This window comes from Cryptomeria japonica, unplaced genomic scaffold (genome assembly GCF_030272615.1).
Source record: "Cryptomeria japonica unplaced genomic scaffold, Sugi_1.0 HiC_scaffold_741, whole genome shotgun sequence".
Classification (NCBI taxonomy): domain Eukaryota; kingdom Viridiplantae; phylum Streptophyta; class Pinopsida; order Cupressales; family Cupressaceae; genus Cryptomeria; species Cryptomeria japonica.
Genome location: NW_026729516.1, coordinates 30,001 through 55,000, shown reverse-complemented (window position 1 = coordinate 55,000; position 25,000 = coordinate 30,001). Strand labels below are relative to the sequence as shown.

The 25,000-nt window shown below is 60.6% G+C and overlaps 2 non-coding genes across 2 annotated transcripts; both read left to right on the top strand.

Moving 5' to 3' along the window:
• The first annotated feature begins 12,875 nt into the window (after positions 1 to 12,875).
• On the top strand, positions 12,876 to 12,994 carry LOC131872717 (5S ribosomal RNA). Its single transcript, XR_009370826.1, has one exon. It is a non-coding gene; the product is annotated as a 5S ribosomal RNA (ribosomal RNA).
• Positions 12,995 to 20,811: 7,817 nt separating this feature from the next.
• LOC131872715 (5S ribosomal RNA) lies at positions 20,812 to 20,930 on the top strand. Its single transcript, XR_009370824.1, has one exon. It is a non-coding gene; the product is annotated as a 5S ribosomal RNA (ribosomal RNA).
• The last annotated feature ends 4,070 nt before the right edge of the window (positions 20,931 to 25,000 follow it).

Genomic DNA, 25,000 nt, shown 5'->3' with positions numbered 1-25,000 from the left:
GTTAGAGAATGCACCGTGCACGCGACCGAGTAAGGCCACTCAGAGACATCCATTTCCCAGGTATATGCCCCCTACGCACTTTTGGTGGCGCAACTCGCACGAACAGTCCCACCTCGACCCCGTAAACAAGCTTTTTTGCCTCGAAGAGTTCGTCGGAGACGAAGAAGCAACCTTCAGTGCAAACGTAGCACTCTTTTGTGCAACCGCCCAAACAACGCCCCCTCTACCCTCTGTCGAAACACTCGGCATTGCTGCTCCCTAAGGTGAGCTTCTCCTCATAGGCAATTCCGCTCTTATCCGGTCACGTTTGTGTGCCCGAATTTCGCAAGGCAACCTCCATGGGACATGGAAAAGACTCGAGAAGAGAGCTCGCTCACGGGAGAGAGAAGCCAAGGAGACCACGAGAGTGCTGAGAGTGGGACAGCGCTGAATAGGCGGGAGAAGCCTGCGCGTATAAACGGAGATATATATCCAATTGCAACGAAGGAACGTGCCAAAGATCGAGAACAATGGCAGAAATGCTAGTAACGTGCACTTCGGGACCAACGCATCACCGGAAGACAACCGCCAAACATCGAAAGAGTCGCGATGCTCCGCAACCTACGTGCAAAGCGGTCGCACACCGGGTAAGGGAGTGAGAGCCCCAAACATAGCTGGGCGAGGCGCTCACTCCGCTCTTTAATATCTCGTTAATACCGCCAAGGAAATGGCACAAGCACACACACACAAGCATCCTCGGAAGAGGACAGTTCGAGTGACAGGTCAAATCCAAGAGTTCCGAAGACTACCTCCAGGAACAATCGGGAACAAGACCGATTACAAGTCGTCGAGTCTGTTACTGGGCGAACACGAGATGCGCACAGGAAATCGATCAGCCCTCACAATGGCCCAAGGCCAGAGATCGGACTGCTACGATTTACCCCAACAATCATCGTGCCACTCTTCGCAGAGAGGTGATAGACGCCAACGAGCCCGCGCATAGCAATCGAGGTGTAAAAAGGGCGTTGAAGGCAGGAAGCCTGGACGAAAGAGGCTACGAGGTCACCTCGAAGCGGTCTAAGAATCGGGCGCACTTGGGGCGACTACCAGTGCCAACCCCTTATCCCGCGGTGCGTCCGACACACAGAAATTTCCAAGGCGGCCAAGGAGCCTCCCCGCATAGCAATCGGGGTGTGAGGTTACGGATGCAGCATTGATAGCAATCGAGGTGTGAGGCGAAGGATGCAGAAGTGAGAGCCGAGGGATGTAGCAGAGATAGCAATCGGGGTGTGTGATGCAGAAGAGATAGCAATCGAGGTGTGCGGTGGGAAGGGCCCAGCAGCCAGAATGCATGAAGCGACGGATGAAGCAGTGATGACAACCGGGCTGTGAGGAGAGGAGGGATGCAGCCAAGAAAGCAATCAGGGCTCGAGGCAAGGGATGCATCAAGGATAGCAATCATGTTGTGAGGCGAGATTCCAAAGGCTAAACGTGAGAGGCTGCAGGGTCGACTCAGAGAGGTCTATGCATGTGAGAGGCTGAAAGCAAGGTCGACTCGGAGCGGTCTATGCATCGGGCGCGCTTGGGGCGACTACCAGTGCCAACCCCTTATCCCGCGACGCGTCCGACAAAGAGAACGTTCCAAGGCGGCAGAGGAGGTTACCAGCCGAAGGATGCAGTAGCAATAACAGGTATAGTTCCGCGGCGGCCGAGAAGACTCACCGCATAGGAATCGGGATGCGAGGCGAGGGATGCGGCGGGAAGGCCCCGACGGCTAAACGGAAGAGGCTGCAGGGCCGCCTCGGAATGGTCCAAGCATCGGATGCGATTGGGACGACTACCAGTGCCAACCCCTTATCCCGCGATGCGTCCGATACACAGATAGTTCCAAGGCGGCCGAGGAGCCTCACCGCATATCAATCGGGGTGCGAGGCGAGGGATGGGGCGGGAAGGCCCCAACGGCTAGACGGAAGAGGCTTCAGGGCCACCTCGGAATGGTCCAAGCATCGGACGCGCTTGGGGCGACTGCCAGTGCCAACCCCTTATCCCGCGATGCGTCCGATACACAGATGGTTCCAAGGCGGCCGAGGAGCCTCACCGCATAGCAATCGGGGGTGCGAGGCGAGGGATGGGGCGGGAAGGCCCCAACGGCTAGACGGAAGAGGCTTCAGGGCCGCCTAGGAATGGTCCAAGCATCGGACACGCTTGGGGCGACTACCAGTGACAGCCCCCTATCCCGCGATGCGTCCGATACGAAGATGGTTCCAAGGCGGCCGAGGAGCCTCACCGCATAGCAATCGGGGTGCGAGGTGGGGGATGCGGCGAGATGGCCCCAACGGCTAGACGGAAGAGGCCACAGGGCCGCGTCGGAATAGTCCAAGCATCGGACGCGCTTGGGGCGACTACCAGTGACAACCCCTTATCCCGCGATGCGTCCGATACGAAGATAGTTCCAAGGCGGCCGAGGAGCCTCACCGCATAGCAATCGGGGTGCGAGGTGGGGGATGCGGCGAGATGGCCCCAACGGCTAGACGGAAGAGGCTGCAGGGCCGCCTCGGAATAGTCCAAGCATCGGACGCGCTTGGGGCCACTACCAGTGACAACCCCTTATCCCGCGATGCGTCCGATACGAAGATAGTTCCAAGGCGGCCGAAGAGCCTCACCGCATAGCAATCGGGGTGCGAGGTGGGGGATGCGGCGAGATGGCCCCAACGGCTAGACGGAAGAGGCCACAGGGCCGCCTCGGAATAGTCCAAGCATCGGACGCGCTTGGGGCGACTACCAGTGACAACCCCTTATCCCGCGATGCGTCCGATACGAAGATAGTTCCCAGGCGGCCGAGGAGCCTCACCGCATAGCAATCGGGGTGCGAGGCGAGGGATGCGGCGAGATGGCCCCAAAGGCTAGACGGAAGAGGCTGCAGGGCTGCCTCGGAATAGTCCAAGCATCGGACGCGCTTGGGGCGACTACCACTGCCAACCCCTTATCCCGCGATGCGTCCGATACACAGATAGTTCCGAGGCGGCCGAGGAGGTGGGGGATGCAGCGAGATGGCCCCAACGGCTAGACGGAAGAGGCTGCAGGGCCGCCTCGGAATAGTCCAAGCATCGGACGCGCTTGGGGCGACTACCAGTGACAACCCCTTATCCCGCGATGCGTCCGATACACAGATAGTTCCGAGGCGGCCAAGGAGCCTCACCGCATAGCAATCGTGGTGCGAGGTGGGGGATGCGGCGAGATGGCCCCAACGGCTAGACGGAAGAGGCTGCAGGGCCGCCTCGGAATGGTCCAAGCATCGGATGCGCTTGGGGCGACTACCACTGCCAACCCCTTATCCCGCGATGCGTCCGATACACAGATAGTTCCAAGGCGGCCGAGGAGCCTCACAGCATAGCAATCAGGGTGCGAGGCGAGGGATGCGGCGAGAAAGCCCCAACGGCTAGAGGGAAGAGGCTTCAGGTCCGCCTCGGAATGGTCCAAGCATCGGACGCGCTTGGGGCGACTACCAGTGACAACCCCTTATCCCGCGACGCGTCCGATACACAGATAGTTCCAAGGCGGCCGAGGAGCCTCACCGCATAGCAATCGGGGTGCGAGGCGAGGGATGCGGCGAGAAGGACCCAACGGCTACACGGAAGAGGCTTCGGGGCCGCCTCGGAATGGTCCAAGCATCGGACGCGCTTGGGGCGACTACCAGTGACAACCCCTTATCCCGCGACGCGTCCGATACACAGATAGTTCCAAGGCGGCCGAGGAGCCTCACCGCATAGCAATCGGGGTGCGAGGCGAGGGATGCGGCGAGAAGGACCCAACGGCTAGACGGAAGAGGCTTCGGGGCCGCCTCGGAATGGTCCAAGCATCGGACGCGCTTGGGGCGACTACCAGTGACAACCCCTTATCCCGCGACGCGTCCGATACACAGATAGTTCCAAGGCGGCCGAGGAGCCTCACCGCATAGCAATCGGGGTGCGAGGCGAGGGATGCGGCGAGAAGGACCCAACGGCTAGACGGAAGAGGCTTCGGGTCCGCCTCGGAATGGTCCAAGCATCGGACGCGCTTGGGGCGACTACCAGTGACAACCCCTTATCCCGCGACGCGTCCGATACACAGATAGTTCCAAGGCGGCCGAGGAGCCTCACCGCATAGCAATCGGGGTGCGAGGCGAGGGATGCGGCGAGAAGGACCCAACGGCTAGACGGAAGAGGCTTCGGGTCCGCCTCGGAATGGTCCAAGCATCGGACGCGCTTGGGGCGACTACCAGTGACAACCCCTTATCCCGCGACGCGTCCGATACACAGATAGTTCCAAGGCGGCCGAGGAGCCTCACCGCATAGCAATCGGGGTGCGAGGCGAGGGATGCGGCGAGAAGGACCCAACGGCTAGACGGAAGAGGCTTCGGGTCCGCCTCGGAATGGTCCAAGCATCGGACGCGCTTGGGGCGACTACCAGTGACAACCCCTTATCCCGCGACGCGTCCGATACACAGATAGTTCCGAGGCGGCCGAGGAGCCTCACCGCATAGCAATCGGGGTGCGAGGCGAAGGATGCGGCGAGAAGGACCCAACGGCTAGACGGAAGAGGCTTCGGGTCCGCCTCGGAATGGTCCAAGCATCGGACGCGCTTGGGGCGACTACCAGTGACAACCCCTTATCCCGCGACGCGTCCGATACACAGATAGTTCCAAGGCGGCCGAGGAGCCTCACCGCATAGCAATCGGGGTGCGAGGCGAGGGATGCGGCGAGAAGGACCCAACGGCTAGACGGAAGAGGCTTCAGGGCCGCCTCGGAATGGTCCAAGCATCGAACGCGCTTGGGGCGACTACCAGTGACAACCCCTTATCCCGCGACGCGTCCGATACACAGATAGTTCCGAGGCGGCCGAGGAGCCTCACCGCATAGCAATCGGGGTGCGAGGCGAGGGATGCGGCGAGAAGGACCCAACGGCTAGACGGAAGAGGCTTCAGGGCCGCCTCGGAATGGTCCAAGCATCGGACGCGCTTGGGGCGACTACCAGTGACAACCCCTTATCCCGCGACGCGTCCGATACACAGATAGTTCCGAGGCGGCCGAGGAGCCTCACCGCATAGCAATCGGGGTGCGAGGCGAGGGATGCGGCGAGAAGGACCCAACGGCTAGACGGAAGAGGCTTCAGGGCCGCCTCGGAATGGTCCAAGCATCGGACGCGCTTGGGGCGACTACCAATGACAACCCCTTATCCCGCGACGCGTCCGATACACAGATAGTTCCGAGGCGGCCGAGGAGCCTCACCGCATAGCAATCGGGGTGCGAGGCGAGGGATGCGGCGAGAAGGACCCAACGGCTAGACGGAAGAGGCTTCAGGGCCGCCTCGGAATGGTCCAAGCATCGGACGCGCTTGGGGCGACTACCAGTGACAACCCCTTATCCCGCGACGCGTCCGATACACAGATAGTTCCGAGGCGGCCGAGGAGCCTCACCGCATAGCAATCGGGGTGCGAGGCGAGGGATGCGGCGAGAAGGACCCAACGGCTAGACGGAAGAGGCTTCAGGGCCGCCTCGGAATGGTCCAAGCATCGGACGCGCTTGGGGCGACTACCGTTGCCAACCCCTTATCCCGCGATGCGTCTGATACACAGATAGTTCCGAGGCGGCCGAGGAGCCTCACCGCATAGCAATCGGGTTGCGAGGCAGATTATTGGGAAGGGAACCCCCTGGGATGCGGCTCAAGCAGTGCCCAAAGGGACTGGAATGCGGAATCACATCGAGAGACCCAAATGCTATACGAGGGCTCAAATCGAATTATCGATTTGGCCACGACATGGACGCATCGGAACGACTACCTTTGCCGAACCACTCGCAATTGCATCCATACCGAAACCAATAGACATTTCCGTTAGAGCCCTCGCATAGCATTCGGGAATCTCGCATGCCCCTCTAAATCGACCAATGCTGGCGCTCAATGAAAATCCGAGCGCTACCACCGTTCGAGCGCCAGCATTGGTCGAGTTAGAGGGGCATGGGGGAGAATGCTCCAGTCAACACCTCCCCTATATAAGTTATTTGTCCGATTCTCGCACAACCGTAGTCTGCCTCGTCGAATCAAACAACGGTCCCAGATTCCGACTTCCGTTCCGTAGAGACCCAAAAGCTAGATGGAGGCTCGCAAGAAAGAGAGTCGGCGCATAGCAATCGGGTTTCTCGAACGTTTAGGGACCGAGCTCACTTGCGGATAGGGCAAAATCCGCCAAGCAACCCAAAAGCTAGACGGGGGCTCGAATCGAATCGCCTAGGCGGCCACAACAACGACGTGTTGGATCGACTACCAGTGCCAAACCATTCAGCAAGACTAGTCTGTGTCGAGGCCGGATAGAGATTCTCAGAGAGCGCCCGCATAGCATTTAGGAGACCTGCCGCGTCCCTCACACTCGACAAATGGTGGTGCACGTTTATAAATCCGAGCGATCCCAACCCTTTCAAGCACCAACATCGGTCGAGATAGAGGGGCACGGAGGGGGCTGCGTGAGACAACACAGTCCCCTATATAAGTTATTTGTCCGATTCTCACACATCCGAAGAATGGTCATCAAATCGGACAACAGCCCAAACTTCCGACTTCCGTCCCAGAAAGCCCAAGAGCTATCTAAAACGTTCATGGCCGGAACTCGATCGCGGCTATACCAGTCCGCCAAGCAACCCAAAAGCTAGACTGGAGCTCTAGTCGAATCACCTCTGTGGCCATTGCAAGGACGTGTTGGAGCGACTACCATTGCCGAACCATTCCGCAGGTCGAGTCCATACCAAGGCCGCATAGAGATTCACGATGAGCTCCTGCATAGCAATCAGGAGACTTGCCGTGTCCATCACAATCGATAAATCCTGGTGCAAGATTTTTGCATCCGAGCGCTCCAACCAGTCGAGCACCAGCATCAATCGACATAAACGGGCACGGGGGGAGGATGCTCGAGAACACTACCTCCCCTATATAAGTTATTTGTCCGATTCTCAAGCAGCCGAAGTCTGGTCATCGAATCGGGTCAAAGACCACAACTTCCGACTTTACCCACAATGCAAGTCATCGAATCGAACATCGGCCCCCGAGTCGGACTCCATGCGTATGTCAGGTCATCGGACCCAAATTCCGCCTTCCTGCGCATGGCGGGCCATCAATATCAACTCGGTCATCGGACCCAAACTCCGCCTTTTTGCGTATGGCACGCCTTCAAATCGGTCATCGGACCCAAATTCCGCCTTCCTGTGCATGGCGGGCCATCAACATCAACTCGGTCATCGGACCCAAATTCCGCCTTTCTGCGCATGGCACGCCATCAACTCGGTCATCGGACCCAAATTCCGCCTTCCTGCGCATGGCAGGTCATCGGACACAAATTCAGACCTCGCCAATATGCCTACGTATCGAATCGGTCATCGGACCCAACTTCCGACTTCATCCATACTGTAGGGTCTTTGAGGTTGGCGCGGTGCGCTCAACCCAGGGAGTCGACCCATCGAAGCATACACCTCCCCTATATAAGCTATTTGTCCGATTCCCACACCTGTGTAGTTTGCACCTCTGACCAGGACATCGACCCCAACTTCCGAACTCGACTGCAACGACGGCACCAGCGCCTTGGTGCGCACCTTGCGACGCACAGTCCCAACATTCGCCTTCCTGCACATGGCAGGTCATCGGACCCAAATTCCGACCTCGCGAGTATGCCTACATATCGAATCGGTCATCGGACCCAACTTCCGACTTCATCCATACCGTAGGGTCTTTGAGGTTGGCGCGGTGCGCTCAACCCGGGGAGTCGACCCAACGAAGCATACACCTCCCCTATATAAGCTATTTGTCCGATTCCCACACCTGTGTAGTTTGCACCTCCGATCAAGACATCGACCCCAACTTCCGAACTCGCCTCCAACGACCGAACCAGCGCCTTGGTGCGCACCTTGCAACGCACAGTGCCAACATTCGCCTTCCTGCACGTGGCAGGTCATCGGACCCAAATTCCGACCTCGCGAGTATGCCTACATATCGAATCGGTCATCGGACCCAACTTCCGACTTCATCCATACCGTAGGGTCTTTGAGGTTGGCGCGGTGCGCTCAACCCGGGGAGTCGACCCAACGAAGCATACACCTCCCCTATATAAGCTATTTGTCCGATTCCCACACCTGTGTAGCTTGCACCTCCGATCAGGACATCGACCCCAACTTCCGAACTCGACTAAAAAGACCGCACCAGCGCCTTGGTGTGCACCTTGCAACGCACAGTGTCAACATTCGCCTTCCTGCACATGGCAGGTCATCGGACCCAAATTCCGACCTCATGAGCATACCTACTAATCGAATCGGTCATCGGACCCAACTTCCGACTTCATCCATACCGTAGGGTCTTTGAGGTTGGCGCGGTGCGCTCAACCTGGGGAGTCGACCCATCGAAGCATACACCTCCCCTATATAAGCTATTTGTCCGATTCCGACACCTGTGTAGTTTGCACCTCCGCTCAGGACATCGACCCCAACTTCCGAACTCGCCTGCAACGACCGAACCAGCGCCTTGGTGCGCACCAAAAGTGCGCACTTTTGGAGGGCACTTTTCTGCGCTCCAAAGGTGCGCACTTTTGGAGGGCACTTTTTGGAGGGCACTTTTCTGCGCTCCAAAGGTGCGCACTTTTGGAGGGCACTTTTTGGAGGGCACTTTTCTGCGCTCCAAAGGTGCGCACTTTTGGAGGGCACTTTTTGGAGGGCACTTTTCTGCGCTCCAAAGGTGCGCACTTTTGGAGGGCACTTTTTGGAGGGCACTTTTCTGCGCTCCAAAGGTGCGCACTTTTGGAGGGCACTTTTTGGAGGGCACTTTTCTGCGCTCCAAAGGTGCGCACTTTTGGAGGGCACTTTTTGGAGGGCACTTTTCTGCGCTCCAAAGGTGCGCACTTTTGGAGGGCACTTTTTGGAGGGCACTTTTCTGCGCTCCAAAGGTGCGCACTTTTGGAGGGCACTTTTTGGAGGGCACTTTTCTGCGCTCCAAAGGTGCGCACTTTTGGAGGGCACTTTTTGGAGGGCACTTTTCTGCGCTCCAAAGGTGCGCACTTTTGGAGGGCACTTTTTGGAGGGCACTTTTCTGCGCTCCAAAGGTGCGCACTTTTGGAGGGCACTTTTGTGCACTCCAAAGGTGCGCACTTTTGGAGGGCACTTTTCCTGTGCTCCAAAGGTGCACACCTAGGTGAGCACCTTCGACCACACCTTGTAGCACACCAAACTCTGACTTTCGACTTCATCCGCAATGCAGGGTCTTTGAGGTTGGCGCAATGCGCACAACCAGGGGAGTCGACCCATCAAACCCAACACCTCCCCTATATAAGCTATTTGTCTGATTCTCATACATGCGTAGCCTGCAGGAGCAATTAGGACATCGACCCCAACTTTCGGCTTCTAAACGAAAACAAGGTCTTTGAGGTTGGTGTAATGCGAACAACTAGGGGAGTCAACCCATCAAACCCAACACCTCCCCTATATAAGCTATTTGTCTGATTCTCATACATGTGTAGTCTACAGGAGCAATTAGGACATCGACCCCAACTTTTGACTTCTTAACGAAAACAAGGTCTTTGAGGTTGACGTAATGCGCACAACCAGGGGAGTCGACCCATCAAACCCAACACCTCCCCTATATAAGCTATTTGTCCGATTCTCATACATGTGTAGCCTGCAGGAGCCATTAGGACATTGACCCCAACTTTTGACTTCTTAACGAAAACAAGGTCTTTGAGGTTGGCGTAATGCGCACAACCAAGGGAGTTGACCCATCAAACCCAACACCTCCCCTATATAAGCTATTTGTCTGATTCTCATACATGTGTAGCCTGCAACAACGATTAGGACATCCACCCCAACTTCTGAATTCGTCTGCGTTGACCGCACCAAAGGTGCACGCCTTGGTGCTCACCAAAATCCGACTTCCGACTTCTTCTGCTATGCGGGGTCTTTGAGGTTGGCGCAGTGCGCACAACCAGGGGAGTCAACCCACCGAATGCAACACCTCCCCTATATAAGCTATTTGTCTGATTCTCATACATGCGTAGACTGCAGCAATGATTAGGACATCCACCCCAACTTTTGACTTCTTAAACAAGACAGGGTCTTTGAAGTTGGTGCAGTGCACACAACCAGGGGAGTCGACCCATCAAACGCAACACCTCCCCTATATAAAGCTATTTGTCCGATTCTCATACGTGTAGTCTGCAGCAGCGATTAGGACATCGACCCCAACTTCCGAATTCGTTTGCATTGACCGCACCAAAGGTGCACGCCTTGGTGTGCACCCTGGAGTGCACTTTGGTGCTCACCTCGGTGCACACTTTGGTGTGCACCTCGGTGTGCACCAAAGGTGCGCACCTTGGAGCGCACCAAAGGTGTACACTTTGGAGCGCACCACATAGGGTCTTTGAGAGGTTGGCGCAGTGCGCACACCAAGGTGGGTGTTGAGGTGCGTGCCGAGGTGGGTGGGTGCTAGGGTGCGCTCCATGGTGGGTGCCAGGGTGGGTGCGTGCTAGGGTGGATTCCAAAGAGGGTCATAGGGTGGGTGCCAAGGTGGGTTGGTGATATAGTGGGTTCAAAGGTGGGTACTAGGGTGGGTTCCAAGGTGGGTCACAAGTTGGGTGCCAGGATGCGTGGGTGTTAGGTTGGGTGCCAAGGTGGGCTCCTGCGTGGGTGGGTGCTAGGGTGGGTTTCAAGGTGGACGCGAGGGCGGGTGCCAAGGTGGGTAACAAGTTGGGTGTTAGGATGGGTGAGTGCTAGAGTGGGTGCCAAGGTGGGTGGGTGCTAAGGTGGATGCCAAGGTGGTTCACAGGGTGGGTGGGTTCTAGGGTGAGTTCCAAGGTGGGTCACAGGTTCAGTGCTAGGGTGGGTGTCAAGGCGGGTGTCGAGGTGCCTGGGTGCTAGGGTGTGGATGCCAATGTGGGTCATAGGGTGGGTACTAGGGTGGGCTGCAATGTGGGTGCCAAGGTGGGTAACATGCTCGGTGGGTTCTAAATTGGGTGCCAGGGTGGGTGTGCACCCACCTTGCCCGAGGTGGGTGCCAAGGTGCCAGTGTGGGTGGGTGCTAAGGTGGATGCCAAGGTGGGTGAGAAGGTGGGTGATAGGTTGAGTGGTAGGATGGGTGGGTGCCAAGATGGGTCACAGGGTGGGTGCAAGGGTGGGTAGGTGCTAGGGTTGGTGTCAGGGTGGGTGGGTGCTAGGTTGGGTTCCAAGGTGGGTGCGAGGGTGAGTGTCAAGGTGGGTCACAGGTTAGGTGCTAGGATGGGTGAGTGCTAGGGTGCAAAGGTGCCAGGGTGGGTGCTAGGATGGGTCGATGCTAGGGTGAGTGGCAAGGTGGGTCCACAAGTGTCAAGGTGGGTGCCGAGGTGGGTGCCAAGTCGGCGACTGCTATGGTGGATGCCAAGGTGGGTCACGGGGTGGGTGCCAAGTTGCTAGGTTGGGTTCCAAGGTGGGTGCCAACGTGGGTGCTAGGGTGCGTGGGTTAAAGGGTGTGTCACAACGTGGGTGCCAGGATGGGTGCGCACCCACACTGGCCAAGACGGGTGCGGGTGCAAGGTTGGGTTCCAAGCCCGGTCACAGGCTGGGTGCTAGGATGGGTGGGTGCCAAGGTGGGCACCAGGGTGGGTGCACCCACCCTGGCCAAGGTGGGTCACGGGGTGGGTCCTAGGGTGGGTAACGGGGTGGGTACTAAGGTGCGTGCCAAGGTGGGTCATAGGGTGGGTGCCAAGGTGGGCACCAGGGTGGGTGTGCACCAACCCTAGCCAGGGTAGGTCACGGGGTGGTTGTCGGGGTGGGCGTCAAGGAGCCAAGGTGGGTGGCAAGTAGCCAAGTTGCGTGCCAAGGTGGGTGTCGGGGTGGGTGCCAAGGATCCAAGGTGGGTGCCAAGGAACCAAGGTGGGTGTCTGGGTGGGTGCCGAGGTGGGAGCCAGGGTGGGTCCCAAGGTGAGTGCAAAGGTGGGTGCCAGGGTCAAGGTGAGTGCCAATGTGGGTTCCAAGGTGCCAGGGTCAGGGTGAGTGCCAATGTGGGTTCAAAGGTGCTAAGTTGGGTGCGAGGTTGGGTGCGAGGGTGGGTGGGTGCCAAGGTGTGCTAGGTGGAAGCCCGGGTGGGTCGGCATCCCATGGGTGTCGAGTTGGGTGCCTGATGGGTGCTTCTTGTCAAGTTTTAGTCGTCGGGACTCATTTCGAGCCTTAGAGGTCGTTTCTTGTCCGGTTGCCCTGTCTTCGACCTGGGAACCCAATTTTGGTCCTCGGGTCCCATTTTTTTTTGTCTCGCATCCCACTTTTGGCCTGTGGCCTTTTCGGGGTCGATTCTCGTTTTGGGCATCAGAGCATGTTTCTTCTCCTAAAACCCAATATTTGTTTATTAAGTCTCGGAACACATTTTTGTTCTCGTGGACCCATCATGGGTCTTGGAACGCATTTGTGGTCCTTGGGTCCCATTTTGCATCCCGAAACTTGTGTTTTGGTGCTTGATCCCTATTTTGGGTGCCCACCTTGCACCAAGTGCGCACCCGGGGCAAACCGAGCGCCTTGGTGCACCGGGGCAAGATCGAGCGTGCACCCGAGGCGCCCCGAACATGCACCAAGGTGCACTCGGCCCACATGTGAGCGCAGGTCGTTGCGCCCGAGGTGGTGTGTGGGCACCGCGTTGCAGACGGGACACTGCACGCACACGACGCCCCCTCCAGGTGCACGCACGTAGGCCGGGCCGGGTGCACACCCGACGCCCTAGCAAGGTGCGCGCACCCGGGCAGGGCTCACACTTGGCGAACGGGGCGCACTTCGCGAGGGAGGGTGTGCACCTCGACGGGGGTGGGTGGCCGGGGTGGATTCGCACGTGGGTCGCGGTTTGCTAAGTACACACTGCGACAAGCTCATAACGGGTGCGATCATACCAGCATTAGTGCACCGGATCCCATCAGAACTCCGCAGTTAAGCGCGCTTGGGCCGGAGTAGTACTGGGATGGGTGACCTCCCGGGAAGTCCCGGTGTTGCACCCTTTTTTAGTTTTTCGCCGGGCGTCGCAATGCTATTTGAATAAACCTTTTGCCCGTTTGCGTTCTCGTCGGGGCCGGGCCGGGCCGGGGTGCGCTGCCCGCACTACCGCGCGCGCGGGGGCGACACCGAGCGCGCACCCGAGGCACCCCGAGCACACAGGCCACGGTGCAACCCGGGCGTTGTGCGCGCACCCCGGTGCGCCCGAGGTGCTGCGCGCGCACCCAGGTGAAATCGGTGTGCACCTCGGCCAGTGCGCGCTCGGTCGAGTCGCGCACGTTGGCCAAGGTGCACGGTGATGTTTCTTACTCTAAGGTTCCGCACCAGACGCCCGGGACAGGTGAGCGAAGCTGGGCGGGGCCGGGTGCGCGGCCGGGGCAGGTGCACGCAGCTGGAGAGAGCTTTGGAGCACACTTCGGAGCGCACCAATGATGCGCTCCATTCAAAAGTTTCCTGAAAAGGCAAAAAAAGTTGAGATTATAGAATTTCCCACTTGAGAGATTGTAAAAAAAAAAAATTTAAAATGAAGGAAACGCGGGTGCCAAGGTGTGCGCAGCCCAGCCAAGGTGTGCGCACCAAGGCGCCCACCCTGGCGAAGGTGCACGCAAGGTGCGCACCCGAGGCAAACCGGACAATTAACCCAACTTTCGACTTCGCGCGCACCTTGGAGCGCACTTCGGAGCGCTCCTTGGTGCGCACCAATCTTGGGCACCTCGGAGTGCACCATGGCGCCCACCAAGGTGCGCACCCGGGGCAAACCGAGCTCCGACTTCGTGCGCACCTTGGAGCGCACGAAAGGTGCGCACCATGGCGCCCACCAAGGTGCGCAGCCCAGCCAAGGCGTGCGCATCAAGGTGCGCACCCTGGCGAAGGTGCGCACCCGGGGCAAACCGAGCTCCGACTTCGTGCGCACCTTGGAGCGCACAAAAGGTGCGCAACCCAGCCAAGGTGTGCGCACCCCGGTCAAACCGAGCTCCGAATCGTGCGCACCAGAGGTGCACGCCATCGTGCGCACCTTGGAGCACACTTCGGAGCCCTCCTTGGTGCGCGCCGATGTTGCGCACCTCGGAGCGCACCCGGGGAAAACAATGCAATTAACCCGACTTTCGACTTCGTGGGCACCTCGGAGCGCTCTCGGGTTCGCACCTCGGAGCACACCGAGGTGCGCACCTTTGATGCGCTGCCTTCACCAATTTCCAGAAAAGGCAAGAAAACATTGAGAAGGTGTGCGCACCGAGGTGCCCACCCTGGCGAAGGTGCACGCGAGGTGCGCACCCGGGGCAAACCGGGCTCCGACTTCGTGCACGCCGCACCTTGGAGCACACTTCGGAGCGCTCCTTGGTGCGCACCAGGGCGCGCAACCCAGCCGAGGTGCCCACCCCGGCGAAGGTGCACGCGAGGTGCGCACCCGGGGCAAACCGGGCTCCGACTTCGTGCACGCCATGGTGCCCACCGCGGCGAAGGTGCACGCGAGGTGCGCACCCGGGGCAAACCGGGCTCCGACTTCGTGCACGCCGCACCTTGGAGCACACTTCGGAGCGCTCCTTGGTGCGCACCATGGTGCCCACCAGGGCGCGCAACCCCGCCGAAGGTGCACGCGAGGTGCGCACCCGGGGCAAACCGGGCTCCGACTTCGTGCACGCCGCACCTTGGAGCACACTTCGGAGCGCTCCTTGGTGCGCACCATGGTGCCCACCAGGGCGCGCAACCCCGCCGAAGGTGCACGCGAGGTGCGCACCCGGGGCAAACCGGGCTCCGACTTCGTGCACGCCATGGTGCGCACCGCGGCGAAGGTGCGCACCCGGGGCAAACCGGGCTCCGACTTCGTGCACGCCGCACCTTGGAGCACACTTCGGAGCGCTCCTTGGTGCGCACCAGGGCGCGCAACCCAGCCGAGGTGCCCACCCCGGCGAAGGTGCACGCGAGGTGCGTACCCGGGGCAAACCGGGCTCCGACTTCGTGCACGCCGCACCTTGGAGCACACTTCGGAGCGCTCCTTGGTGCGCACCATGGTGCCCACCAGGCCGCGCAACCCAGCCAAGGTGTGCGCACCAAGGTGCACGCGAGGTGCGCACCCGGGGCAAACCGGGGTCCGACTTCGTGCACGCCGCACCTTGGAGCACACATCGGGGCGCTCCCGGGTTCGCACCGGCGTTGCGCACCGTGGTGGGCACCTCGGAGCACACCAAGGTGGGCAGCGAGGTGCGCACCTTTGATGCGATGCCTTCACTAATTTCCATAAAAGGCAAAAAAAAAACGAGATTTTAAAATTTCCGTTTTGAAAGATAGTGAGAAAAAGGGAATGCTGGTGCCATCTTGAGCCCGCCCTGGTGCGCAGCCCAGCCAAGGTGTGCGCACCAAGGTGCCCACCCTGGCGAAGGTGCGCGCCCGGGCAATTAATCCAACTTCCAACTTCGCGCGCGCCAGGGTGGGAGCGCACCCAACAACCGGGCCTGGGAAGAGCCAATGCGAGAAACCCCACCAAACGCTCTGACAAAAAAAGAGGGGGCGCTCCAGTAACCCCGCTTCGGAGCGCACCCTGGGCAAACCCAGCCAAGGTGCCCACCCCGGCCAAGGTGCAGGCGAGGTGCGCACCCGGGGCAAACCGGGCTCCGACAACGTGCACGCCGCACCTTGGAGCACACTTCGTAGCGCTCCCGGGTGCGCACCTCAGAGCACACCAAGGTGGGCAGCGAGGTGCGCACCTTTGATGCGCTGCCTTCACTAATTTCCAGAAAAGGCAAAAAAAAAAGGAGATTTTAAAATTTCCGTTTTGAAAGATAGTGAAAAAAACGGAACGCGCGTGCCATCTTGAGCCCGCCCTGGTGCGCAGCCCAGGTAAGGTGCCCACCCTGGCAAAGGTGCGCACCCGGGCAATTAACCCTACTTCCGACTTCGTGCGCGCCAGGGTGGCAACCGGGCCTCGGAAGAGCCAATGCGAGAAACCCCACCAAACGCTCCGACAAAAAAAGAGGCGGCGCTCCAATAACCCCGCTTCGGAGCGCAGCCGGGGCAAACCCAGCCAAGGTGCCCACCCCGACGAAGGTGCACGCGAGGTGCGCACCCGGGGCAAACCGGGCTCCGACAACGTGCACGCAGCACCTTGGAGCACACTTCGAAGCACTCCCGGGTGCCCACCGGCGTTGCGCACCGTGGTGGGCAGCGAGGTGCGCACCTTTGATGCGCTGCCTTCACTAATTTCCAGAAAAAGGCAAAAAAAAATGAGATTTTAAAATTTCCGTTTTGAAAGATAGTGAAAAAAAAGGAACGCGGGTGCCATCTTGAGCCCGCCCTGGTGCGCAGCCCAGGCAAGGCATGCGCACCAAGGTGCCCACCCGAGGTGCACACCCGGGGCAAACCGGGCTCCGACTTCGTGCAGGCCGCACCTTGGAGCACACTTCGGAGCGCTCCTTGGTGCGCACCATGGTGCCCACCAGGGCGCGCAACCCAGCCAAGGTCTGCACACCAAGGTGCCCACCCCGGCGAAGGTGCACGCGAGGTGCGCACCCGGGGCAAACCGGGCTCCGACTTCGTGCACGCCATGGTGCCCACCGCGGCGAAGGTGCACGCGAGGTGCGCACCCGGGGCAAACCGGGCTCCGACTTCGTGCACGCCGCACCTTGGAGCACACTTCGGAGCGCTCCTTGGTGCGCACCATGGTGCCCACCAGGGCGCGCAACCCAGCCAAGGTGTGCGCACCAAGGTGCACGCGAGGTGCGCACCCGGGGCAAACCGGGGTCCGACTTCGTGCACGCCGCACCTTGGAGCACACATCGGAGCGCTCCCAGGTTCGCACCAGCGTTGCGCACCTTTGATGCGCTGCCTTCACTAATTTCCAGAAAAGGCAAAAAAAAACGAGATTTTAAAATTTCCGTTCTGAAAGATAGTGAAAAAAACGGAACGCGGGTGCCATCTTGAGCCCTTCCTGGTGCGCAGCCCAGGCAAGTTGTGCGCACCAAGGTGCCCACCCTGGCGGAGGTGCGCGCCCGGGGCAATCCGGGCTCCGACTTCGTGCACTGCATGGTGCCCACCAAGGCGCGCAACCCAGCCAAGGTGCCCACCGCAGCGAAGGTGCACGCGAGGTGCGCACCCGAGGTGCACACCCGGGGCAAACGGGGCTCCGACTTCGTGCACGCCGCACCTTGGAGCACACTTCAGAGCGCTCCTTGGTGCGCACCAGGGCGCGCAACCCAGCCGAGGTGCCCACCCCGGCGAAGGTGCACGCGAGGTGCGCACCCGGGGCAAACCGGGCTCCGACTTCGTGCACGCCATGGTGCCCACCGCGGCGAAGGTGCGCACCCGGGGCAAACCGGGCTCCGACTTCGTGCACGCCGCACCTTGGAGCACACTTCGGAGCGCTCCTTGGTGCGCACCATGGTGCCCACCAGGCCGCGCAACCCAGCCAAGGTGTGCGCACCAAGGTGCACGCGAGGTGCGCACCCGGGGCAAACCGGGGTCCGACTTCGTGCACGCCGCACCTTGGAGCACACATCGGGGCGCTCCCGGGTTCGCACCGGCGTTGCGCACCGTGGTGGGCACCTCGGAGCACACCAAGGTGGGCAGCGAGGTGCGCACCTTTGATGCGATGCCTTCACTAATTTCCATAAAAGGCAAAAAAAAAACGAGATTTTAAAATTTCCGTTTTGAAAGATAGTGAGAAAAAGGGAATGCTGGTGCCATCTTGAGCCCGCCCTGGTGCGCAGCCCAGCCAAGGTTTGCGCACCAAGGTGCCCACCCTGGCGAAGGTGCGCGCCCGGGCAATTAACCCAACTTCCAACTTCGCGCGCGCCAGGGTGGGAGCGCACCCAACAACCGGGCCTGGGAAGAGCCAATGCGAGAAACCCCACCAAACTCTCTGACAAAAAAAGAGGGGGCGCTCCAGTAACCCCGCTTCGGAGCGCACCCTGGGCAAACCCAGCCAAGGTGCCCACCCCGGCCAAGGTGCAGGCGAGGTGCGCACCCGGGGCAAACCGGGCTCCGACAACGTGCACGCCGCACCTTGGAGCACACTTCGTAGCGCTCCCGGGTGCGCACCTCAGAGCACACCAAGGTGGGCAGCGAGGTGCGCACCTTTGATGCGCTGCCTTCACTAATTTCCAGAAAAGGCAAAAAAAAAAGGAGATTTTAAAATTTCCGTTTTGAAAGATAGTGAAAAAAACGGAACGCGCGTGCCATCTTGAGCCCGCCCTGGTGCGCAGCCCAGGTAAGGTGCCACCCTGGCAAAGGTGCGCACCCGGGCAATTAACCCTACTTCCGACTTCGTGCGCGCCAGGGTGGCAACCGGGCCTCGGAAGAGCCAATGCGAGAAACCCCACCAAACGCTCCGACAAAAAAAGAGGCGGCGCTCCAATAACCCCGCTTCGGAGCGCAGCCGGGGCAAACCAAGCCAAGGTGCCCACCCCGACGAAGGTGCACGCGAGGTGCGCACCCGGGGCAAACCGGGCTCCGACAACGTGCACGCAGCACCTTGGAGCACACTTCGAAGCACTCCCGGGTGCCCACCGGCGTTGCGCACCGTGGTGGGCAGCGAGGTGCGCACCTTTGATGCGCTGCCTTCACTAATTTCCAGAAAAAGGCAAAAAAAAATGAGATTTTAAAATTTCCGTTTTGAAAGATAGTGAAAAAAAAGGAACGCGGGTGCCATCTTGAGCCCGCCCTGGTGCGCAGCCCAGGCAAGGCATGCGCACCAAGGTGCCCACCCGAGGTGCACACCCGGGGCAAACCGGGCTCCGACTTCGTGCAGGCCGCACCTTGGAGCACACTTCGGAGCGCTCCTTGGTGCGCACCATGGTGCCCACCAGGGCGCACCCGAGGCAAACCGGGCTCCGACTTCGTGCACGCCGCACCTTGGAGCACACATCGGAGCGCTCCCAGGTTCGCACCAGCGTTGCGCACCTTTGATGCGCTGCCTTCACTAATTTCCAGAAAAGGCAAAAAAAAACGATATTTTAAAATTTCCGTTCTGAAAGATAGTGAAAAAAACGGAACGCGGGTGCCATCTTGAGCCCTTCCTGATGCGCAGCCCAGGCAAGTTGTGCGCACCAAGGTGCCCACCCTGGCGGAGGTGCGCGCCCGGGGCAAACCGGGCTCCGACTTCGTGCACTGCATGGTGCCCACCAAGGCGCGCAACCCAGCCAAGGTGCCCACCGCAGCGAAGGTGCACGCGAGGTGCGCACCCGAGGTGCACACCCGGGGCAAACCGGGCTCCGACTTCGTGCACGCCGCACCTTGGAGCACACTTTAGAGCGCTCCTTGGTACGCACCAGGGCGCGCAACCCAGCCAAGGTGCTCACCCCGGCGAAGGTGCACGCGAGGTGCGCACCCGGGGCAAACCGGGCTCGGACTTCGTGCACGCCGCACCTTGGAGCACACATCGGAGCGCTCCCGGGTTCGCACCAGCATTGCGCACCTTTGATGCGCTGCCTTCACTAATTTCCAGAAAAGGCAAAAAAAAGAAAAAAATGAGATTTTAAAATTTCCGTTTTGAAAGATAGTGAAAAAAACGGAACGCGGGTGCCATCTTGAGCCCGCCCTGGTGTGCAGCCCAGGCAAGTTGTGCGCACCAAGGCACCCACCCTGGCCAAGGTGGGTCACGGGGTGGGTCCTAGGGTGGGTAACGGGGTGGGTACTAAGGTGCGTGCCAAGGTGGGTCATAGGGTGGGTGCCAAGGTGGGCACCAGGGTGGGTGTGCACCAACCCTAGCCAGGGTAGGTCACGGGGTGGTTGTCGGGGTGGGCGTCAAGGAGCCAAGGTGGGTGGCAAGTAGCCAAGTTGCGTGCCAAGGTGGGTGTCGGGGTGGGTGCCAAGGATCCAAGGTGGGTGCCAAGGAACCAAGGTGGGTGTCTGGGTGGGTGCCGAGGTGGGAGCCAGGGTGGGTCCCAAGGTGAGTGCAAAGGTGGGTGCCAGGGTCAAGGTGAGTGCCAATGTGGGTTCCAAGGTGCCAGGGTCAGGGTGAGTGCCAATGTGGGTTCAAAGGTGCTAAGTTGGGTGCGAGGTTGGGTGCGAGGGTGGGTGGGTGCCAAGGTGTGCTAGGTGGAAGCCCGGGTGGGTCGGCATCCCATGGGTGTCGAGTTGGGTGCCTGATGGGTGCTTCTTGTCAAGTTTTAGTCGTCGGGACTCATTTCGAGCCTTAGAGGTCGTTTCTTGTCCGGTTGCCCTGTCTTCGACCTGGGAACCCAATTTTGGTCCTCGGGTCCCATTTTTTTTTGTCTCGCATCCCACTTTTGGCCTGTGGCCTTTTCGGGGTCGATTCTCGTTTTGGGCATCAGAGCATGTTTCTTCTCCTAAAACCCAATATTTGTTTATTAAGTCTCGGAACACATTTTTGTTCTCGTGGACCCATCATGGGTCTTGGAACGCATTTGTGGTCCTTGGGTCCCATTTTGCATCCCGAAACTTGTGTTTTGGTGCTTGATCCCTATTTTGGGTGCCCACCTTGCACCAAGTGCGCACCCGGGGCAAACCGAGCGCCTTGGTGCACCGGGGCAAGATCGAGCGTGCACCCGAGGCGCCCCGAACATGCACCAAGGTGCACTCGGCCCACATGTGAGCGCAGGTCGTTGCGCCCGAGGTGGTGTGTGGGCACCGCGTTGCAGACGGGACACTGCACGCACACGACGCCCCCTACAGGTGCACGCACGTAGGCCGGGCCGGGTGCACACCCGACGCCCTAGCAAGGTGCGCGCACCCGGGCAGGGCTCACACTTGGCGAACGGGGCGCACTTCGCGAGGGAGGGTGTGCACCTCGACGGGGGTGGGTGGCCGGGGTGGATTCGCACGTGGGTCGCGGTTTGCTAAGTACACACTGCGACAAGCTCATAACGGGTGCGATCATACCAGCGTTAGTGCACCGGATCCCATCAGAACTCCGCAGTTAAGCGCGCTTGGGCCGGAGTAGTACTGGGATGGGTGACCTCCCGGGAAGTCCCGGTGTTGCACCCTTTTTTAGTTTTTCGCCGGGCATCGCAATGCTATTTGAATAAACCTTTTGCCCGTTTGCGTTCTCGTCGGGGCCGGGCCGGGCCGGGGTGCGCTGCCCGCACTACCGCGCGCGCGGGGGCGACACCGAGCGCGCACCCGAGGCGCCCCGAGCACACAGGCCACGGTGCAACCCGGGCGTTGTGCGCGCACCCCGGTGCGCCCGAGGTGCTGCGCGCGCACCCAGGTGAAATCGGTGTGCACCTCGGCCAGTGCGCGCTCGGTCGAGTCGCGCACGTTGGCCAAGGTGCACGGTGATGTTTCTTACTCTAAGGTTCCGCACCAGACGCCCGGGACAGGTGAGCGAAGCTGGGCGGGGCCGGGTGCGCGGCCGGGGCAGGTGCACGCAGCTGGAGAGAGCTTTGGAGCACACTTCGGAGCGCACCAATGATGCGCTCCATTCAAAAGTTTCCTGAAAAGGCAAAAAAAGTTGAGATTATAGAATTTCCCACTTGAGAGATTGTAAAAAAAAAAAATTTAAAATGAAGGAAACGCGGGTGCCAAGGTGTGCGCAGCCCAGCCAAGGTGTGCGCACCAAGGCGCCCACCCTGGCGAAGGTGCACGCAAGGTGCGCACCCGAGGCAAACCGGACAATTAACCCAACTTTCGACTTCGCGCGCACCTTGGAGCGCACTTCGGAGCGCTCCTTGGTGCGCACCAATCTTGGGCACCTCGGAGTGCACCATGGCGCCCACCAAGGTGCGCACCCGGGGCAAACCGAGCTCCGACTTCGTGCGCACCTTGGAGCGCACGAAAGGTGCGCACCATGGCGCCCACCAAGGTGCGCAGCCCAGCCAAGGCGTGCGCATCAAGGTGCGCACCCTGGCGAAGGTGCGCACCCGGGGCAAACCGAGCTCCGACTTCGTGCGCACCTTGGAGCGCACAAAAGGTGCGCAACCCAGCCAAGGTGTGCGCACCCCGGTCAAACCGAGCTCCGAATCGTGCGCACCAGAGGTGCACGCCATCGTGCGCACCTTGGAGCACACTTCGGAGCCCTCCTTGGTGCGCGCCGATGTTGCGCACCTCGGAGCGCACCCGGGGAAAACAATGCAATTAACCCGACTTTCGACTTCGTGGGCACCTCGGAGCGCTCTCGGGTTCGCACCTCGGAGCACACCGAGGTGCGCACCTTTGATGCGCTGCCTTCACCAATTTCCAGAAAAGGCAAGAAAACATTGAGAAGGTGTGCGCACCGAGGTGCCCACCCTGGCGAAGGTGCACGCGAGGTGCGCACCCGGGGCAAACCGGGCTCCGACTTCGTGCACGCCGCACCTTGGAGCACACTTCGGAGCGCTCCTTGGTGCGCACCAGGGCGCGCAACCCAGCCGAGGTGCCCACCCCGGCGAAGGTGCACGCGAGGTGCGCACCCGGGGCAAACCGGGCTCCGACTTCGTGCACGCCATGGTGCCCACCGCGGCGAAGGTGCACGCGAGGTGCGCACCCGGGGCAAACCGGGCTCCGACTTCGTGCACGCCGCACCTTGGAGCACACTTCGGAGCGCTCCTTGGTGCGCACCATGGTGCCCACCAGGGCGCGCAACCCCGCCGAAGGTGCACGCGAGGTGCGCACCCGGGGCAAACCGGGCTCCGACTTCGTGCACGCCGCACCTTGGAGCACACTTCGGAGCGCTCCTTGGTGCGCACCATGGTGCCCACCAGGGCGCGCAACCCCGCCGAAGGTGCACGCGAGGTGCGCACCCGGGGCAAACCGGGCTCCGACTTCGTGCACGCCATGGTGCGCACCGCGGCGAAGGTGCGCACCCGGGGCAAACCGGGCTCCGACTTCGTGCACGCCGCACCTTGGAGCACACTTCGGAGCGCTCCTTGGTGCGCACCAGGGCGCGCAACCCAGCCGAGGTGCCCACCCCGGCGAAGGTGCACGCGAGGTGCGTACCCGGGGCAAACCGGGCTCCGACTTCGTGCACGCCGCACCTTGGAGCACACTTCGGAGCGCTCCTTGGTGCGCACCATGGTGCCCACCAGGCCGCGCAACCCAGCCAAGGTGTGCGCACCAAGGTGCACGCGAGGTGCGCACCCGGGGCAAACCGGGGTCCGACTTCGTGCACGCCGCACCTTGGAGCACACATCGGGGCGCTCCCGGGTTCGCACCGGCGTTGCGCACCGTGGTGGGCACCTCGGAGCACACCAAGGTGGGCAGCGAGGTGCGCACCTTTGATGCGATGCCTTCACTAATTTCCATAAAAGGCAAAAAAAAAACGAGATTTTAAAATTTCCGTTTTGAAAGATAGTGAGAAAAAGGGAATGCTGGTGCCATCTTGAGCCCGCCCTGGTGCGCAGCCCAGCCAAGGTGTGCGCACCAAGGTGCCCACCCTGGCGAAGGTGCGCGCCCGGGCAATTAACCCAACTTCCAACTTCGCGCGCGCCAGGGTGGGAGCGCACCCAACAACCGGGCCTGGGAAGAGCCAATGCGAGAAACCCCACCAAACGCTCTGACAAAAAAAGAGGGGGCGCTCCAGTAACCCCGCTTCGGAGCGCACCCTGGGCAAACCCAGCCAAGGTGCCCACCCCGGCCAAGGTGCAGGCGAGGTGCGCACCCGGGGCAAACCGGGCTCCGACAACGTGCACGCCGCACCTTGGAGCACACTTCGTAGCGCTCCCGGGTGCGCACCTCAGAGCACACCAAGGTGGGCAGCGAGGTGCGCACCTTTGATGCGCTGCCTTCACTAATTTCCAGAAAAGGCAAAAAAAAAAGGAGATTTTAAAATTTCCGTTTTGAAAGATAGTGAAAAAAACGGAACGCGCGTGCCATCTTGAGCCCGCCCTGGTGCGCAGCCCAGGTAAGGTGCCCACCCTGGCAAAGGTGCGCACCCGGGCAATTAACCCTACTTCCGACTTCGTGCGCGCCAGGGTGGCAACCGGGCCTCGGAAGAGCCAATGCGAGAAACCCCACCAAACGCTCCGACAAAAAAAGAGGCGGCGCTCCAATAACCCCGCTTCGGAGCGCAGCCGGGGCAAACCCAGCCAAGGTGCCCACCCCGACGAAGGTGCACGCGAGGTGCGCACCCGGGGCAAACCGGGCTCCGACAACGTGCACGCAGCACCTTGGAGCACACTTCGAAGCACTCCCGGGTGCCCACCGGCGTTGCGCACCGTGGTGGGCAGCGAGGTGCGCACCTTTGATGCGCTGCCTTCACTAATTTCCAGAAAAAGGCAAAAAAAAATGAGATTTTAAAATTTCCGTTTTGAAAGATAGTGAAAAAAAAGGAACGCGGGTGCCATCTTGAGCCCGCCCTGGTGCGCAGCCCAGGCAAGGCATGCGCACCAAGGTGCCCACCCGAGGTGCACACCCGGGGCAAACCGGGCTCCGACTTCGTGCAGGCCGCACCTTGGAGCACACTTCGGAGCGCTCCTTGGTGCGCACCATGGTGCCCACCAGGGCGCGCAACCCAGCCAAGGTCTGCACACCAAGGTGCCCACCCCGGCGAAGGTGCACGCGAGGTGCGCACCCGGGGCAAACCGGGCTCCGACTTCGTGCACGCCATGGTGCCCACCGCGGCGAAGGTGCACGCGAGGTGCGCACCCGGGGCAAACCGGGCTCCGACTTCGTGCACGCCGCACCTTGGAGCACACTTCGGAGCGCTCCTTGGTGCGCACCATGGTGCCCACCAGGGCGCGCAACCCAGCCAAGGTGTGCGCACCAAGGTGCACGCGAGGTGCGCACCCGGGGCAAACCGGGGTCCGACTTCGTGCACGCCGCACCTTGGAGCACACATCGGAGCGCTCCCAGGTTCGCACCAGCGTTGCGCACCTTTGATGCGCTGCCTTCACTAATTTCCAGAAAAGGCAAAAAAAAACGAGATTTTAAAATTTCCGTTCTGAAAGATAGTGAAAAAAACGGAACGCGGGTGCCATCTTGAGCCCTTCCTGGTGCGCAGCCCAGGCAAGTTGTGCGCACCAAGGTGCCCACCCTGGCGGAGGTGCGCGCCCGGGGCAATCCGGGCTCCGACTTCGTGCACTGCATGGTGCCCACCAAGGCGCGCAACCCAGCCAAGGTGCCCACCGCAGCGAAGGTGC